This window comes from Tympanuchus pallidicinctus, unplaced genomic scaffold (assembly GCF_026119805.1).
Source record: "Tympanuchus pallidicinctus isolate F22 unplaced genomic scaffold, pur_lepc_1.0 scaffold15, whole genome shotgun sequence".
Classification (NCBI taxonomy): domain Eukaryota; kingdom Metazoa; phylum Chordata; class Aves; order Galliformes; family Phasianidae; genus Tympanuchus; species Tympanuchus pallidicinctus.
In genome coordinates, this window is record NW_026294669.1 from 8,320,735 (window position 1) to 8,341,881 (window position 21,147).

Here is a 21,147-nt window from a genome sequence, read left to right on the forward strand (position 1 = left end):
ACTTGTCTCTACCTCCTTCGTTGTGAGATCCCCCTTCATAGAGGTGCAGAGCGAAATGGATGTGGTAGACCTTTTCAGATGATTTCTAAATTAAATACAGTAAATTCCTCTGTAATATGACTCCTGAGACCTGAAGATCAAAGCCTTACAAGAGATTTATCAAAAAGAAATAATTTTTACGTAGAATATATGGTAACATTGGCTAATGTCATGTCATTGTTTCACTTATCATGTGAAAGTGAAAGAGTTGCACTGCTTTTTTTTTCTGGTTCCTTCACTAGTTGAGGAGGGAAAGATGGCATCAGGAATCAATTTGTTCTTTTTGAAGTTTACCTTGCAGCTTCAGTGTTCTTTGTCCTGTGAGCCCATATGGCCCACCGTGCCCTGCGTATGAGCATATATGTACTGTTCTGCATGCTGAAATCCAAGTCCTCATCAATATAAATCTGAGAAAGCTCTGTGACGTGTGAATCTGATCACTCTGATTGGTAGTGATTAGCTGCAAGCTAGAGTATGAATAAGCAGGCTGACATACATCATCTTTTTATGTGTGGCTAATGAAATTGCATTTGGATTGGTGAAATATTTATGGTTGAATTTGTGACTTGCTTCATTCACATCAGGCTCATGGTTGCACTCTGGGAATGGTGGAAAGGAAATGTGAAATGACTCAGTTGAAACAAAGAAAAAAGACTTTTTTTCTTTGCCCTTCCAGCCCTGATCTGAGTGAGTTTGTGGCCAGAAAGCATATGAGATCATACTGGCAAAGCAGAAAAGTGAAATTACTTGCAGTGTATATTTTTTTCATAAAATTATTATCACAGTAACCAAAGAGGTGTTGAATTTGATGATTTTTTAATTTAATTTTATTATTAGTATTATTTTGTCTTGCTACTCTTATTCTGCTGTTTCTTTTTCTTCAAATTCCATTAGATCAAGGAAACAACTTGGGAATAAGCATGTGAAATAGGGGTTGGATAGAAAGCTGTAGGGACAACTATTTGGTATGTTTTTTGTATTTCTATATAGCCTGTACTGTGAAAAGAGATGCTCTGAGATAAAAATCAGCTTTTCTGAAAAACAGCTAGAAAACAGGGAGGTGTTTGGAGCAGAGGACAGCTAGGGAAATTATAGGGAGGGATGAGCAAACTGTCTTCATCCTACTTCATTTCGTAGGAGCCTAGGAGTGTGTGATAGAGGGAACTGGGAGGGATAGAGCATACATAGGCCTGCTGTTTTCTGGCAAGATCCCTCACCCCAGCCCTCCTGGAGCTCTGACTTAAAAGGCTGGCAGGAGTTAGTGGTTGGTTCTACTTCCGCATATCCTAAGTCAAGTTCTGCTCTGGAAGGGGGGGAGCGGGGGGGGGGGGGGTGGAAACTGCAGGACCAACGTAGCTCAGCAGTGACCTCAGAAAGTCCTCTGTATTGTGGTGACGTGCTGGGACATGCATCTAGCCTTGGGTTGCTTGTTAGGAAAGGAACATAGAGTCAGTACAACTAAATACTGTCTAATGACTGGAGGTAGCTTAATTTCTTCATTGTCTTCTTTGTGCAGAGTCATCCTCATGTTGAAACTTGTAATTTAAACTGAGTCACTAACCAGCAATATCTGCATTGAAAGGGAGAGACAAGGGCAGAAGAGCAGTAAATTCATGTCAGCATAAGTGTATTTCAAAAGGTTTGCATCGTTCCAAGTCTTGGTAATGGGACAAACTATCCCCTAACTCAGCTAGTTGTCTTTTTTTATTGATTGATTTCATCAGAACTTCTCTTTCATGTCCTCTTCTCATTCTAAACTGCCCTTACATTCTTGGCATCTTGTGATATGAAATCAGTATTTCAGCTTCCTAGTGTGTACGGACTGTCATCAAATTAAACATGATCCTGAAATATTCGTGATCTGGATTTCACTCACCTTGCTCAGGAGAAGGCAACATGCAGACTGAAGGAGCCATTGTGGCAGAAGTGGTGCTGTTGTTTAGGTGGAGAGAAAGGGAGCTTAATTACATAGAACAGAAAATCTGTGTGATACCTGCATTGGGGTTGTTGGTAGGCAAGAAACGTGTGGGAGATCTGAGAGTCTGACTCAATTCTTGTATGCTGGCTTCTAAGTGCTTCAGCAACTGGAGCTGGTGGCTTGAAATCCAACTAAACAATTTTATACCATCATGGAAAAAATTTTAACTAGCTGTAAACTTGCTCTTTTTTTCTTTTCAATTTCTAATTTCTCAGTATGGATAATGAGGCCACTGATGAGGTGGGTTTGTGAGGCTCAGTGATTATCTATGAAGGATCTCATATCTTGAAATGCGGCTTGAGTTAACTGTGGTTTTCCTTATCAATTGACTCTGCATGTATTTTAAGGGACAACTTAGCTGTACATCTTAGCAAAGAGCTCCATTTTTCAATCCTAAAAGGAGATGGAAAAGAAGGGTAAAGTGATGAGATGTAACCAGAAAAAGCAGTAAAGTAATAAAATCCACTCTGAACGCCTTGCTATGTTAGCTCAGTCTGTCTTCTGGGCTGCCAGGTGTGCAGGATGATTCATGCAACTTCGGAAATGTTTTACTGCCTACGACAAATTGTCATCTCATTGTATTTAAGTCTGAGTTGATCAAGACCTGAGGCTATACATTAGCATTTACTCATATATTGGTTTCATTTTTGCATGAAATGATTGGAGTGAAACTACAGATGGAAGGCTACCTTTTTTTTTTTTTTTTTTTTTTTTTTTTTTTTCTTCAGGGAAATACTATTTTGTTCAAATTGAACTTTTCTGCAGAAAAATTATAAGGTCCCAAAAAATACTTTCTCTTGTCTGAAGAAAAAAAGTCATTCTCTTCATTCTCACTAAAAAATAATTTGTGACCTGTTGGCTCAATTCAGACATGTCTATGCCTGTCTGAGATGTCTGTTCTGAACAGGGCAAAGCTTACATTTAATCTTTGAATTATGCCAGTCTACATTATCAGTTAACTCGAATAGGCTACTTAAGTGCTTTGCATACATAACTTGTCCTAAGACAAAAGTCTTCAGCTGGTCTAAATTGTTAAGTTGGCTTTGAGAAACCTCATCACTTTCAACAAAATGGATTTGAGCAGAATAGACTTCTGAGGTCCCAGTGACCTATGCTGTCTATTCCTGTGTTAGTACAAAGTGCAGATTTAGAAAAATACATTGCTCTCGCAAAAGATCACCTTTACCGTTCAGCTCAGATTGAGTAGTTAAAGGAAGTTCAAAAGAGCTCCTTGCTTGAAGATTACTTTCAGATATGCATTGTAGGTGTCATCATTAGACTATGTATGATATTCATTTTGTTCTGCTTTCTTCAACTGATAGCTTAGCCTTACAAAATCCAGCTTCTGGATCCCGTTGACGTGAGCACCTATTATTATTGTTATGCACCTCTTCAAAATCTTATTTTCAGTGCCACTTTCTCCATTGTTTTTACTATGTGTCTTAATTAATCATTCACCATATTCATTGTGTGACTTGAAACATTTCCAGTAGTTTAAGAAATCCTATGGAGCATGTCTATAGCTGCCCGTTTTTGACAGTAAGGTCAATATTTTTTTCTCTTACTGATGTGTAATTGATGTCTTCAGAAAACCAAGAAAATCTGATGTTTTTTTTTTTTTTTAAACAAAACAAAACATGATCAATGTAGCACTATTGTCATGCTGTTCCTACACAAAGTATTTCTCATTTTCAGCTTTCCCCCTAAGTAATCTCTTAATAGTATATGTACTCATACATGTTGTCTCTTGCTAGTATTTTGATTGAGATTCTACATATGAAGCTCTTCGCTCTCATTTGAAATCCTAATGAGAATATATATTAAAAAAAACAACAGTGAAACATTTACATGGATAAAATCGAGATGTATATTTCAAAAATAACTTAACAGAAATTGCATCTGTATTTGTGTGGAGAAGATAATCCTGCAAGAGCCATTATGTAAACTTGGAACTGGAGGCTCAGTGCAAGGTTTTGCAGCTCTGAAGCACTGTATGAGGACACAGTGGTGAGCTCTCCTTGCAAGGCTGGATTTCTTTCAGTGGTAGCTTAAAGAATACCCATGGGGAGTTAGCTGTAGCCCACCTAGACAATGGTGACAATGCTACAGTACTGTGTGTCTACTTGAGAGCTTTGAAAAACATCTGAAAGCATATCCATAAAGAAAAAAATGAAATTATTATATGCTTCTCCTAACACTTTTTATGTGAAAACTTCATTGAATCAACGTGTTCATCATTTAAAACTTGTTCTGTAACTAATTTTTTAACCTGTTTTAATAACTCTTTAAAATATAAACCCTGTTGTGGTCAAGAAAACCTTCCAGTCTTACTGAGCAAACTATTTGCTATAGCAATTAAAATGCAAGACACTCAGATGAAGCCAATGAAAGTACAACTGATTAATTAAGACAAATCAATAATAAATATACAAAGTACCTACATGAAGACCATACAAATGTTGTCTTTCTCCAAGATGTCATCGAGGAAGAGCAGTCTGCTTCGTCATCGCTCCAGTGTACGTGAAGCTGTCCATGGGCTCTAATCAGCATTTGCATACTGTTGCACTAGGAGTGGGACTTGAGGTCAGAAAATATTCTCAAAGAGGTGAGAATGAGAAGTTATAAAGCTTTACAAAGAAAAAATTGTCTAACAATTATCACTGTAATTCCATCCTTTAATATACCTCATGAGCAAGTAGGCTATAGCTGGAAATCACTTGCCTCAGCAAAAGATAGGCCTGAGTCTTGTCTCCCTTCCATAGAAAGTGAAATATGGGTTAGGGTTCTGAACCCACTTCTGTGCGTTGGGACTGTATCCACAACTGGCAAATGCATGCAGTAACTGACCTTTCTATTGCTTTTTTGAAGATTGTTGCTGGTGTACTCCTGCCACAAGAAAATAGAGAAGTGGATTGTAAAAGAGCTTGCTTAGACTTGACAAGTTTGTTGAGCGTTTCTTCCCCAAATTAGAGCAAAAGAAATTGAAGGTATGCTTCAGATTTCTCAGCTGACATATCTTTGGCTTCAGAGTTGAAAATATTTCAACATCTCTGTGAATTTCAGCAGATATTTGGGTTCACTTTTAATGTGCCTTATGTCAGTACAATGTAGCTGAAAGCCAAAACTCCCTGCCAAGAAAGAAATGTGTCCAATATCAATCATCATGTACTTAGCAGCCTGCGTCCTGTCTGGACCAATGACTTTACTAACTTTATTCATATATCTGAGTTACTTCTTTTTTTGATCCCATAAATAGGATGGTTGCAAGACATAGCCTAGAATATCTAAAGTGATCAAAAATAGAGCTACATGGAAACTATCCTTTTAGATGGATGTATCTCTCATTGGTTTAGAAGAATGCATGTACTACTCCATAGTAAAATTCCAACCTGGAACAAATTATGAAGGGACACCTCACCATGGGTATAAATCAGCATAGCAATGTCAATTTACAAGGGTTTGAACTCAGAGTTTTTTGCTCCACCTGGAAATTTACTACTTTCACAGAAAAGTGTCTTTCTTAGTAGAAGCACTTTCTATACATGAAAGGAGGAAGCTGTGGAGGAAGGAAGAAAAATATATGCTCTTGTAAATGGGTTTACATGGATCTAAAGAAGATCCGCCTGATCTTTGCAAGGATTCATGCGAGGCTTCTGTTGTTCCATAGTTTCCACTGAGCATGACATGTCTGGAATGCTTTATGATGACTGCATCATCAAAGTAGTACGGGAAAACAAAAATTGGAGAAATCCCTGAGCCTACGTATTGACTTGCTTTACCATTTTATTGGGTTAGTCATTGTTATAAATCAAATACTAGCTCTCAGAGGTATTTAACAACATCAGACTAGGTGCCACCTCTGAGTATTGTCAGTGCTTCACGTCCTGGGAGCATTGTAATAAAGTAAGGGGGCTGTTTTACTTCTAAAGTAAAGCTGGCCCTGAAACAAGAGAAGGATTTCCTGAGGTTCTGCAACTCTATCTCATGATTCAGCCTTCTGCTCACAGACCAGTCTGCTTCTGTCTCCACACCCTGAGCCTCTCCATTCTCCATGCTCTGTGTAGTCATCCCACCTGGGGAAGAAAGAGATTGTCTGCCAACAGTTAGCAAAAAAGTGCCAGGCTACCTTTACAAAAACAAAATTGTTTTCCCCTGTGTACTGTAAACGAATCCCTTCTCTGTTTTAAAGATGGTGAAAAATGCTGCAGAGGTTCTGAACTGGTGGCAAAATATGGGGTGCAGTCAGAGCTGTTCCTTCATGTGTTGTCAAATCTGTGTTGCCTAATGGAAGGTCACCTTCATTTTAAGTTATTGATAAGCCATGCTTTTAGAGCAAGTACTTCTGAATTTTTTCCAGATAATTACATATGCATAGGAGTGACTTCTTGAGAAGAAGTATGTTTTTCTGAGCACAACATGCTGAAGAATGTGTGCATATGAGTATATAATTCTGCAATTTATCCATCTGTGAGTCCGTGTCCAGATTTATTTAAAACACATTGATGTTCCTTTAGTTCAGCTAAAGGAAGGTTACACTGAAGGCATCAACCACTTGCAGTCACTGAAGCTGTAGAGCTGGAAATATCCTCTGTGGATGATGCCAAGTGCTGCTGCAGATGTGGAGTTCAGAAATGGGGAAGGTCCTTTTTTCACTCAAGCAGACTTGGCTTTTATGCTGTCTGTAGAAAAGAACTGTGATTACTGTGGACTGTTAATGAATTTTGAATTAAAATTTCCAGTCATTGTTATCGGTCTCATAAATCTTACATGTAAGAAACATTGCTCAGAGCCAAATTATTTCAAAATTATCTCTAGTTCATTCTCTTTATGAGAAAAAACCTAGACTTTTGGTTAGGTCTAATGCCAGTGTGACTCAGTACAGATCTGTTCAAACTGTGGGTCTTCCATCTCCAACTAGTTTAGAAGTGGTAGAACAACTTCTTTCTGCTTTTTTAGAAATACTTTTTCCTTCTCCTGTCATCCAAAACAGTGTACAAGTTATGTGTAGGGAATATAAAAGGAATGGGAAAGAGAAGAAAACATAAGGATTCCTATTGTGTAAAATAGTGCATCTTCTATTTTTCAGACCTCCAAAGATGCATGGTTTGTGAACAGAGATTTTTGTTAGGTGTAATTAAATTAATTTGCAAGGAAGTTACTAATTTCATTGAAAGCTAGAGATCCTCCCAAGACGTGATTCATCTTAACTCAACCTCAGCCCTGGCCTGCAGGGATAACTAAGTCCTTTTCTGAGAAGATAATTTTATTCTAATTCTCAGGCAATCATTGGACAACTTCAAGACAAATGCCAGCTATCAATCTTTATGAGTGAATTACTGCTCTCACAGTGAGGGTGTGGTGAAGTAAAGGATGTCATACTTTAATATCTATAAAGCTTTCTGGATATAATTTTGTGTATAAGCCATAATAAACATAAAAATAGTTTATGACTTAAATGAAAAATACATTTAAGATGACCAAAATTAAAGGCTTTGAATAGTATGGAAGATATTTTTGTTAAAAGGACATAACAATTTAATTTTTCCCTCTTCAAATTAATAATAGTAGACATTTTTGGTAGTGCAGCTATTTTCCTGTATTAGCAAATTACTGTTTTCAGTCCATCCACTCCTATATGCCTGAAAGCAATCACTGGAAAAAAATAAGAAAAAAAAAAAAAAAGAAAAAAAAAAAGACTTCATTGTTTGCACGTAGTGTTGTGTCAGATGGAGGTATCTGAGCTTCAAAGATACTGAAATATTCAGGGGGATTACAAGAAATAAAGAACCAGACTGAAGAACTGCAAAGTCCATGCTTTACTGCCAGCATACACAGTGGATTTTGCTAGCATATAAAATGTACTAGACACTGCTAATAAGGATAATTATAGTTCTGATCTTGCCAGTAATTTACACAGGCAGACATGTACACCCATACAGAGCTCCATAAATTTTAATAAGGCTCCATGTGGGTTTGGAGGAAGAAGTGAGTGGTGGCATAGATAACTGTTGCATGACCCGCACTCAGGGAAATTATGTGCTCAGTTGTGTACATCTGTATACATTGGGTGAGTGTGTGTGTGCCTGCACGGCCCCGCAGTGCATTAGTGTGAATGGTGTTATTGCATTTGGGAAAGGTCTTTGGAGATGGGTTAATTCTTTTCTGATATCAATTGGCTGTGGTTTAGTTTCCTCATTTTACATCTTCAAAAAAGAATCTTTAGAGTTGGAAGGAAACTCAAAGGTGGTCTAGTCCAACTCTCTAGGATGTGAGGCAGTACACTTTTCTTGGTTTATAGATATCTAAGACACTATTCATTCCTATTTGGTTTACAGATATTTCAAATCTTGTTTGTTCGTTATCTTGATCTATTTTTTTCTAGGTGCTGCATTTACTTTTTTTTTTATTTTAAAAAAAATATTGTTTTTTTTACCTTTTACAAATATGTGCCATCGATTTTTTTCATGAAATGCTGACTGATTGTGAACTATGATATTTCTGAATTTCAATGGAAATACTATGCTGAATTTGGGGTTTCATTATTCACTGTATAAACTAAATAAACAGCATATTGTTTTATTAATTCATCTTGATCAGTAACTTACAGATATATTGGCAAGCTATTGTTTGAATTACATAAAAAGAAAAAATCATGTAGAAGTAGCCAAATAATTTCCAGACATATGTTTTAGTTGTCTTCTGAACCACAACTTAGGAAAAAGAAGTTCTTTATTTACTAGAAGAAAATCATATAAGTGCTTTTGATTTAAATTTTAGACTGGTTTTCTTTTGAAACACGAAAACCACATGCAACACAATGCATGAACTGATGCTAAAATGTGCTTTGCTATTAATCGTGCTTGGAAGCCTATCAGGAAAATGTCATGTTGCCTGCTTTTGCTGCGTTGTATGACTAACAAATGCCACGATCCTCTTGTGTTAATATAAGAGCAAGTTAAAGAATAATGAAGAAGCCATTGCTGAAGCTGAGTTCCTATGATGAATATACATGAAGCTACTCTTCTTAGAAGTTGTTTTAGATAAGTTCTAAACAGGACAAGTAATTTCTTGTATGCCCTGTTCTGTGACAGTAGGACTGGGTGCTTGTGGTTCTTGATTCTCAGATTACTGAGTGTGAAGATCTGCAAAACTACTGAGCACCTCATCTGCGGGGCTCTAAGAAATCCATTATAGTCATCACATTTTTTCTTTATTCTGATGAAGAGGAATCAGGTCAGGGGATTTGATCTGTTTGCCTCAAAGTTTACAGAGTACAAACCGTTTCCAAAATCAGAACTCTAAAATTCTTTTCATACTGTAGATGTGCTGTAGTAAGTTGGATCAGGGAAGCTGATGGTTTTGTGATCAAAACTAAAAGTTGGAGACATTGTGCTGTGGTCTGTAAAAGAACCCTGGCCATGAGTGTTATGGCTTTGAGTTGTTCATCTATTCCTTGTTTTCTATCTCTTAAAATAATTGTGGTTGGGAATTGAAAGACCAGGATTTGGCATGCAGGAGGGATGGGATTTATTATAAACAATTGTAAAGCCTTTTAGCAATGGCAGGTAATACTATGCATGCTAAATCCTAGTAATTGTAGAAAAAAGAACTGTTCTGAAAATATTTTGGTTCTTCCCACATTGATTTTTTTTAATCAGATGAATGACAAGACTTTTGCTTTCCAAAATTATCTTTGAAGTACCATTAAGTATTTTATAGTGTATTCGTTTCTAAAGACTTGCAAACAGAAACCAAATCATCCACTATGCCTTTTAAGCTTTACTGATGCCTCAAATTGATACTGGATATTGATGTGTTAATGCACCAGGAAGTCTTAGTGCCTCAGCAAACAAAATAAACAGCTTTGTGAACTAATGATTTCTCTTTTTCTGTATGTGAATTTATGGTTGCCAGCCCCTTTTTTGAGTTTTTCTTCACAATTCAGGAATTTCTTGGGTTAATTTCAGTTACAAGCCCTCAAAGGCCCTTACTGCTACTTTTCTATGAGTTGGGTAATTTGACATTATTGTCATACTTTATGTCTCTGCTGTCCATGGTGTGATTGTAATGAAATTTGTAGGTCCGTGATTAAGAAGTTTGGGATTACCATACCTTTGTCCAAAATGTTTCAATACGGCCCAATTACAAGAAAGGATAAAGGCAGATCAGGGATTTGGTCACACAAACCTCGCTTCTTTAGGAAATCAAACTAAAAATATCTGAAGAGGTGGAAGAAATACAGTAAGAGTTTTTTGATCCCTTTATTTGCATTAAACACTATTCTACCATTTGGTCTCTTCTGTAATAATGGCAGAGTTGTTTCATCTCTGTGCTGGTGCTCTGAGCATACACATCTTTTGGAAACTAGCCCCAAAGAAACCAAGCATTCGTTTTTAGTTAACAAAATGTAATTTGATTGCTTTCATTTTTGCTTAATTAAGAAAATGTTTTGGTAAAATGGAACCACAAAGGTAGGAATGAATGCTATGAAAAAATTGAGGCAGATCTCAAACGTGAGCCACTCAGCACTCTTCATATTTCATGCTATGCACTTCACAGTTTTTTAGAAAGTAATATTTTAGAAGTACTAAGCATAATGCTTAAACCACAGATTCTGTAAAAAATGAACTGCATAAACTATTAGCAACTGCATGTGTCATAAACACCTTAGGCATAAGAATCATATCCTAATGCCAAATGCAGCTCAGTTCCATCAGTCTATGTGGAGATGCACTCCTGCAATTTTCTAAGATAAATGTCTAGTTTCATTTATACAATGAGACTAAGGCTTGGGTGAATCTTCTTATTTTTCACCCATGATTTAATAAAAGCAAGCTCAATATAAATATTGAGAGGTTGCTAGTACTGAAAATACCTTTTTTCCCTGAAATTTGTCTTTTCATATTGATCATGGGGGGGGGGGGGGGGGGGAGAAGAGGGGGAGGGGGTGTTAAGATTTGTCTGCAGAAAAAGTGAGAGTATTTACTAAATCGTGGATTCCAAATATTTTCTATTGCATGTTACGCTTTCTAATGCATTTGCAAAGAAAACCTTTGTTGAGATATTTTTTATCCCAGCTACTGGAAACTCCAAATCCCATTTTAACTTCAACTGAAACAGGTAGCGAATGCTTGCACCCTATGTTTTGGTAGAGGTGAGAGAGAAGAGATGTTGCAAACTGCAGTTCCCTGCACCTATTTCTTTGTCACACATCACTATAATAACACAACCAGAGAGCTGCTTTTAATTATTTTTCCAGAACTCATAAGTTTAAAAGAGAGAGAGTATTTATGAGCCCAATTTGTGCTCTAATTCTCAAGATGCTAAAAGATATAGAACATAAAACAGCATCTATTGGGAGCACCCAGTTGTGCCTCTGAAAATGTGTGTCTTGTTCTACATCTCTCTGCAAATAAAATACTGAGCATTAATTTAATCATTAAAAGGATAATGACAATGAGGAGCGATGAAAACATAATCGGGGTAGCTGATTAATAGCCACAGAAGTGCCATTTTTAGAACAGTTTAAAATATCTCCTGTGCTGTTCTGCTGTGCTTGTGGAATAAACCTACTTTAATTATTTCCTGTTCAGGCTTTCCTCTGTTTCCTTGGTTTTAGGAGGAGTTTACCTAGCAAAAACCAATGCTGCTCATTTCCTCAGTGGATTAACTGGGCAATGATGAAACAGAAGCTTCTGTCTGCTTCATTCTTTACACAACTTGGTGTTAAAGAGTGACCTTTCACCCTCAGAGATTTTAAGGATTAAGGATGCTTTTAAGTCTCGGTCTGGTTACTAATCCACCACTTTCACTTGATGTTAAATAAGCACTTCCTGATTTACCCTTTAAATCCTGTAAACATAATAAAACAGAGTTTAACCTTTACCTTAGGATTTTACCACTATCTTATGCTCTGTCAAATAAACCTTTATAAGAAACAGAGAAGAGAAAACTAATAAGCGGTAGCTTGATTTTATATATATATATGTGTGTGTGGGTTTGTTTTTTTTTTTTTTTTACCTTGGGATATGTAACAAAACATTACAATATTTTTAGTATATTCAGGTCAAACAGTTTTTAGGGTGCATTGGGGTCCTTACACTGTGCAAATAATGGAATTTTAAAAAAGCATTTATGAACTATTTGAGATAATGAAATAGATGTTTCATCTGCACTCAGACTGCTGTGAGTAGATGATACTGGAAGGAGCTGAAATGGAAATATATTAAGAGAGATTTCATAATCCAAGGCTTTGCAACTTTCAAGAATATCATTTAGCTTCCAGGCATTGCTTTGTGAAGTCCAACTCCCATCTGGCGTAAATTGCCTGTAAACTGTATTTGCAGCCCAGGAATGATCCTGATTTACACCAGCCATGGGTTGGACACTATAGAATTGTTTTTTGCTGTGTTTTTCTTTAGGAGAATGGCATCTAGGCTGGGGAAATATTCACTGATAGCCACTTTCCATTGGTTGTATTTAATAGTACAATGCTCTCCACCAGAATATATCTGTGTCACAGCTGCAAGAGCATCTCCTTATCATTTATTTATGTAAATAACTTCTTACCTATATAAGTAACCTCAATGCAATTCTCCCAGCCTAAGGCTGGGTGCAGGTTGTGGAGGTGGTCGGTCCCACTGGGAGCCCCTGCCTACACAACAGCTTCAAGGGCGGAAATCTGGGAACATCCATGCCCAGAAAAATGGTATTGGAAATGCTTCTTTAAAGAATTATAGCCACTGCCTACCAATTGTTTTTAATGAAGTTTGTTTTCAGTGAGCATCCAAAATACCTCCTTTCAAAAATTCTGAGTTTTTGCACATTAAAGAGTTTCTGTCTTTATATCTTCTACTAGATAGCAGTAAGTAGAGAAAAAATTATTCTGTGATAAGAAGTTAATTCCCTCTTCAGAGACCCTAAATCATGGGCCTTTATAACAAAGGAATACAGTTATCTATCTGAAGGGGGACCTTACTTGGCTTTTGATATCTTTTTGGGATTATTTATTTTAATTAAATAGAATATCTGCCTTGTATCTTGCAGATATCTGATTGTCTCTGCATCATCGATTGCCTAAGAGAAAATAGAGATGAAGTAATCATTTATACATGCATGATTTTCATACTGTGATCAGCAATCCTTTTGTCTTCTGCCTTAAAAATACAAAATATCCTTTTCTTTCATGTTTTCTGGTGCTGCTCATAGTCGTGCAAATGACTCAGGCACAACTGTTTGTGGAAAAAGAGTGAGAGATCTGCTACCTGAGCTGGAGAGGAGCTCTTGCCAAAACAAATTCTGAAGCTTTCAAGGTGCTGAATCATGTTTGAACAAAGAACAGCTGACTTCCATGGTGTCTGCTGGGAGTAAGCATGTGACAGCTGTAGTTCACAGATGCATTGAACTCATGAAGCAAAGATTATCTGCATTGCTTCTGGAAAATTATTGAGTTTATTGGGTATGGATATTTTTGAGGGTCTGTTTCCCAGAATGAGATACTTACAGTGCTGAATCATTTTGTCCAGTTGTCTTTAGAGGTAAAATATGGATCAATTTATGGGTGGTGCTTTGTGGAGCCAGGAGTTGGACTTTATGATCCTTGTGGGTCTCTTCTAATTCAAGATGTTTTGATTGTCTTGTATGATTCTGAATTTCAATTAAGGCACTAGAAACTATGGTAACTTATGCAAACAAGAATTAAGACAAAGAGAGAAACATTTAAACAGAAGAAATTTGATTTCTGGTTTTTACAGAAATTTGGGAAAGGAGTTGAGTAGGAGAAGAAATGGTTTTGTTTTATAGAATCACAGACACTGCTTTATTCACATCTTGTTTCGAAGTGCTCCAGTGAGACACTTGTAGAGGAAATAAAACCAAAACAACAAGTAAGTCTGAGAGTATCTTAGAACAGAACAGCCTTTGAAACAACCTCTGGTAGATGCTGAAGAAGTGAGTTGTTCACAGCATTTGAATAACATCCCCTTTGTTGAAGCAGAATATCACCAAATTTAGCAAGAACAAACCAACCATTCTACCAGGAAAAGATACACCTTTATATCAAACTATTGATTGCTTATATGTCTGTGTGAATGCTCATTTGGGCTTCTGGTTGTATATGGGAAGTAATTTGACTGCCAAGGCCTTCAGCTGTGCTCAGAAGGTCTGTGTTCGGGAAAATCATGAATCACATTATAGATAAGAGCTTCAGCTAATTCAGCCATATCTTGAACCTTACCTGAGAAACTGATGAGGTAGGGACTGACAGTGAGGATGGGGTCTTTCTTCTGTGGTTAGGTGGATACCACAAAGCTGACTATAGGCTAGGAAAACTGGAGTCAGCTAGGAGAAAAAAGTTCCTACAGAAGTGGAGAATGCTCTTTGATTTGTGTTACCAACTTCAAATGTTTTCCACACATTTTATAAATGAAAGGGAGGTGAAGCAGAGGCTGTAAAAGCATGTTCACTTGCACTTCTCTTAAACTCTGCAGTAGAGAAATATGGAGCCAAATACATTTCCACTACATGTATGCAAGATATATGACTACACCAGATACATGCCAGAAAATACCTTATTCAAAGAAGTTACAGAGATTTTTATGTACTTCCTATTCCTTTGCTATTCTGTTAACTGAATTGTCACTGAACTCACCAATAGAACCAATGGTCTTCTGAAATCATAATTTCCAGTTATGCTCATTCTACATTCAAGGAAGCAGACAGCTCAGACTTTAGAGAAAGTCAAGGAAAGGTTTCACTTTCTACTTGAACTGACTTCCCTAGCCAAGAACAACAGAAAGAAAGAAGTGAATATGATACGTTTTAATTCTGTAATATATTGACCTGACACACATACTATTATACTGCATTACTTAGCATCTCTTAAACAAAACAGTCTTTTATTGAGCAGTTACCATTCAGACAGGTTATGGCATTTGTAGAGTAATTAGCAACTGTAAAAAATGACTAACGAAATCATTATCTTTAACTAAAAAAAAATAGGCGCCTACATTCTTTCGTATAAAACATTTTTTATAAGCTGTACATGACCAAGGAATATTTTACAACAGATCTTAAGAGGAGAAAATACTAATCAAGGTTTTAAATGTCTGCAGTTACAATCCTGTAAATGTTCTTGAAAATGAAATGAATAGCTTCCAGAAAGAGAATAACCATAACCGGGAGGTGATGCAATATTGCCAGTGGGCAGGAATGGGCTGATGGAAGAGCTACTGGGAGGCTTCAGGTGCCATGCAAGCCATCCAGTGTGTGGGAGAAAGTCTAGACCATTGTAAGTCCCCTTTGATGTGATGGTGCTTTGAGTCAAAGTCTATTACCACAAATGCCATGTACAAGACAGGAGGTGACATTCAACTTCACATTGATTTAGAATAAGTAGCAGTTAAATAAGACAAAGCTTTTTGAATAGAATTAAAGGATTCTTCTCAACTAGAGCATGATACTATTTTGCTAGCACCTTATGAACTGCAGGAGTGCAGCATTTTCAGTATCTGGGAGAAGATATTTCCCAAGAATCACTCACTGTGCTTTTTAACAAAGCTCTGGATTGCTCACCTGGCTTCCCTTTAAATTTACACATCTTAAAATGACTTCTGCGTCAACCCACTGGAGTTGATCTAGGTTCCCTCAAGTCTCATGAAACTTAGCTCGTGTTCATCAAGAGCTTCTCTGAGTTGCAAGTCAGTGAGGTGTGAAATGCTTGTGGTTTGATGATTCACAGAACTCTCACCGTGAGCCTTAATTAATCAATCTTAGCAAGGAGTTTTGAAATCCTTAGATGAAAGGCTCTGTAACTGCAAAACACTGTTATTACAATGGCCACCACTAGTACTGATGAGGACCTCATTTTTACCACTCTTTTTTGTGCCATTGCAATAGCTTTGCTTTTATGTTGAAAGGGGAAGAGCTGTGTAAACATGTTCACAACAAACATTTTTCATGCTGGTGCTTTGAAAGAAATTGTACTTGAAAACCTACGTGACTTTCCTTATAGCCATACCTATCAGAGCTGTGATCTTGTCAGACTGCAGACCTTAAATGAATTTGGGCTGGGTCAACAGTAGGATGTGAAACTGGGCAGTGAAGCTAATGATTTAGAAATTAAAGCCATCTGAATTCAGATTCCTCCATTGTGATGCCCAGTGTGTAAGAATAACAGAACAAATGGTATAATGCCATGTTGGGCTGCTGAATTCCCAAACCTGTTGGAGTGTGATGTTTTTGGAGTTGATACCCAAGCATGGAATGCAGGGGTTGTCCTTCGCCGTCTGTTTACAAAAGGTCCAATGAGCATCAGAAGAAATTGCAGCAGGTTCTGGAGGTGCAAAGGGAGTCTACTGATTAAAGGGAAGCATTGTGCACAGGAGGTTGATGGTGCTTTGCTACTACTCTGCTCAGTGCCAATTGAAATACTAGTTCAAGGACATTCTAGTTCACTCAGTGTTCAAAACGAATGTTACAAAATCTGCTGCAGAATACCACAAAGAAAGGTCACTATGTAGGTTGCACAGTAAGTTTCAATCTCTGTCTTCAGGCCTTGTCTATGCAGCTCTAGAACATTATGATCTTACTTTTCTACAGGCACTCTCTCTTATTCTTTCTAATTTGGCTCCTTTTCCACTTAGCTTTATCACTCATTTCTGATGATAACTGGAGGGGTTTTGTAAATGTAATTTTTGTATGTGATAAGTGATCACAGATCAGATTAGATTTGCCAAAGTTATCATTGAGTGTTTAAACTACCTGCGTAACTGGTTGTGTAAACACTGCTCCTCTAATCTAGTAGCGCGGGTCCAAAATCTCAGCTGTAGTAAGAGGAAATGCTTTTGGCAGGTCTTGGGATATACTTGGGATAGAGCATAGAAAGTGGCCCCACGCAGGTAACTTCCATGCTGTGTCAGCAACAAGCCTGGAAAGTCCCAAGCCACAGTTGTTCCAATTTCAGTCTTCTTTATGCAGACTTTAATGATCAGGCCGCACCCTAGCTCCTGTCATTCACACTTGACTACTGTCAGAATAGAGCAAAACTAGAGGAAAAAATAATTTGTGCAAAGGGAAGTCCACCATATGGAAATTGTTTTTTGTTTTTTTTTTTTTCTCTATTCTTGTAAGTTCTTTTAGCAGAGCTTCACTGACTTAAAAACAAAACAAAAAAACAAACAAACAAAAAAAACAGAAAACCCCATATGCGGGGGTTGTAAATAAAGCTTTGTCTATGAGACAGCATCCAGGATCAAGTTGGTTTGGGGAAGAACAAGTCTGAGCTTGGAGCTGTGGCAATCTTGCCCCACTTGGGCTGCTGTATTTGGCAACCCTGAGTATCATCAACAATACACAGGCTTTCCTATGAAGCTTTTTATGAATAAAATAGTAGAACTACATTTAAAAAACAAACAAAACAACAGCAACAAAAAACACATTTCTCTGTCCAGAATAGCCTGAATGTCTTGGTAGGGCAAAAGAAATAGGAACTTCAGGAAACAAAAAATACAATTTTGAAATGAATAGGTTTTAAAAGTTCAATCCCTATATTCACATAATCTAATGGAAACTTCTGATTTCCTTTAAAGATACTTAGGGCTGTTTAAGGATCAGAATGAAGGTCACTGCCATTAACCACCATAGATCCAAAATGTTTGTCACGTCATATTTATCAATTTATTTTAGTTGTCTCTGCATTTCCTGTTACATTCAACCTCCATTCTGAATTGGCTGTGTATTTATCAATCAATCCTTTTGATCTGGTCATATTTTTAGAATACTCAATACACATTTTATAAACCACAGTCTTTCTTATTTTTCTATATTCTTGCAACAACATTTCAATGTCTGAACGGAGCAATTTTGAGACTTTCTATATGCGAACAAGGCACATCAGTGTTGTATGTCTCATAACTTTTTCTTCTATTTGTGAATTATTACCTAAGTTTCTCAAAGTTCCGTAGAAAATTTAACTTGATTAATTTAATTAAACAACATTGTCCCAAGGCCAAGTAGTTCGAATGTTCATTTTTATTAAACAGTAGTTTAATTCAAATTACTTTCAAATTACATTTTGTTCAAAGATCTCATGAAAAGAATATATTTTTCCTGTCCTTCTAAAATAAATGTTGAGAGGATTCAACCTTCAAAGAGTTCATAGAATTTGAGATAGAAGTAATCGAAAAGGATTTCCATGGTGATAGGAATATGGTCCAGGCTACACTTTAAGGAAATAGCATAGAAGCAAATGTTAGAGAAGTTAGATTAATAAGTAATCATTTTCTCTGACAATAAAATCAAGGGAAAGAGGCTAGACATGAGCGGAATGCATAAATCATTGCTTTAAAATGGGCTGGGGCAAGCAGTGTTTGATCAGGTACGTACAGGTTCTGCATGTCAGTTTTGGGGCAGACTCTTAAGAAAATCAAGTTAATTATTGTTTTGAATGAGAACACGGTGTATTACAGTGTCTGGAAATGAAGGCTCTGCAGGAAAATCCATTACACATGCAAGTGGCGAAGAGGTGGAAAATAGGAGCCTGTGGAAGCACAAAACTTATGTGATAAAGGAGAAACAGTGGCCTTTGTTTACTGATATTGAGTTTTGTTTAGTTGTTTGAATTAAGTGACGCACAAATATTTTTTATGACTGCATTTATTCTCCATAACAATATGAATGAGCCTCCAAACAATAACAGAGTCCCTTGTGGCTGCAGAAGAAGGGTGATTAAATTATAATCATATTGGATTAATTAATCTATAATATTTGTTTTTTATATGAAAGAAGAAAATCAGCCTTCAACATAAAGGTTATGTACTCATGAGGTCTGTGTCTTAATAAAGAAAAGGCTTTGGGAAAAACCTTGACAAGCCCCCCAGATATGATATGTTGTAAATGTAGACAGAAGGTTATTACTGATATAAAATACATTCAGTGTAATTATCAGCCACAACAAATAATCAGAGAGATGATAATGAATAATTAACATTTTTATTTTTCTGTAGTAATGTGTCTAATAGATAAGTGCACAACACTGAATTAATTTATTATGCCGTAGCATTTTAGTAATGAAAACTGTATCACCAAAATATCTCTTCAGTGGTAGTGCAAGATATCAGCTTAAATAACTGATAAGGCTTATTCTTTTGTTTTCCCCACTCAATTGTGCTGAAGATGCACTGAAAGCAAGGAACTAGCAAAAGAAGCTAAAATGGTCTTGAAAGAAAACTAGAAAACTTGATTCTCTAGTCTTTGTAAATTCAAATTGCAGATTATTTATGGAAGAACTCCCAGTAGTGTGTGGCATTATATCTATATGCATTTTATTTTCATTTTTGCCAAAACATTTTGGCAAAAATGAAAATAAAATGCATATAGATATAGATATGCCTGTTTTCTGTTCTATTCTTAATCCTTTCTAAATAACGTACAAACTGCAACTTGTAGGGAATCAACTGCATTGCCAAAATCATCTTGTTCTGACTGAGGGAGAAAACTAATGGCTGAAAGATAATGTAAGTGCAGATTTTAATTACTTAAACCATCTTGTATTGGAAGAATGATTTCAGCATGTTCAACATGACTGTATATATCATTTTGTACATAGCATTTATACACGATACTTGTAAACAACAATAAATGCTGTTTATTTGTAAATGGAAATGTTGGGTTTTTTTAACCTGTGGGTGCAAAACCCATTAATTTTATCATGTTGTGTAGAAGAAAGTAATCTGCACAAGTGCCATTTCTAAAACCCTGGAGCTCTGAGCAGGCACAGCCTCTGCTTTTGAAGACCAAAGTGTGATTTTTTTTATTACTATTATTAAAAAAAACCCCTAGTTTCTAATAAAGCCTGAGCAGTAATCAGACGCGTAAAAGCCCTTGGACCTCAGCTTAGTTCAGTCTCATAGTCTGCAGTTTAAGCTTATCTCTAGCTAATACTGGTGATTAATTATGGTGTATTTTACAGAGTATTGCTCGCACTGATAATATTGTATTAAGTAAAGCTTTGTCTGTATTTGAAAACAAATTTCTTTTCTTCTGTGGTACTCAGGGACCACAGCTAGAGAAAGAGTCTGTGTCCTGAGAGCATGGAGTTGAAATTACAAGTTAAACTGAATGGGTTAAGATGAGTGTTTAGTCTTCTGCTGTTTTTCACAAGAAGCCACAAAGCAGCACAAAATACTTTCTGTGTCTGGCACCAGTCCTCAAGGTCTGGACAGCGTGAGGCCAGAAATTTCAGTATCACTGTCCTTTTCTCCAGGAACCAGCTAAGGTCCTGGGCGGGGAGAGCTCCTGCTGTCCTTTGGTGATATGTTCGATCTGAAACATCCATTAACTCTGTCGTATGTCTCGTTGTGTCAGTCTTTCTTAACATGCTGCAATTCAGTCCCAAGGATGTCAGAGATCATAGATGGGTCCCAGCTGCAGTAGTGACTTTCTGCCATGGCATTGAAGTCAGATGTCAGAAAGATCATGGTCCAAACGTTCAGTTAACACATAGGGCTGGGTGAACTGCTGAAGATAAGGCTGTTATGAGGGAACTGATACAAGCTAAAGAATATCCATTTTGCAAATATCCCCCTTAACTGGATATGTTTAAGTATCCCCACTTTCTGCGATCTTCTGTTTGGGATGCGTGGTCAGGCTGTATTTAGAAGCTCAGTTGTCTTCAGTCTATACTGTTCCCCAGAGCTCATAGGCTGGTTTTTGTTATGAACAGCTCCATCAGTTCCTCTGAGCAATATTTCAACCTTTCTCTTTCTTCTTCTTTTCTTGTTCTCCAAGGTCTGCTTATTAAATTATTATGCAACTGTGATACTAAATCTTATCTTTAGACTATAATGCACAGATGAGACACTAAGGAAGGGAGGGGCCATTCATCTATCAGTAGACTCTGAGAAGTAAAAGAAAGTAAAGCGAGGAAGATGATGATTTTGATGAATATTTGTACCTGAGCAAGACTAAATGACTTTTCTATTTTCAGTGTGGAAAAGTACTTGCATTTCTAAAAGCAAAAGACTTTTACAAGACTCTAAATCAAATTTGAAGGGAAAAAAAATAAGATTTATAACTCTGCCTTCAGTAACTTACTATTTATTCCCTACTAGCTAAATTAATCTTCTGTTTAC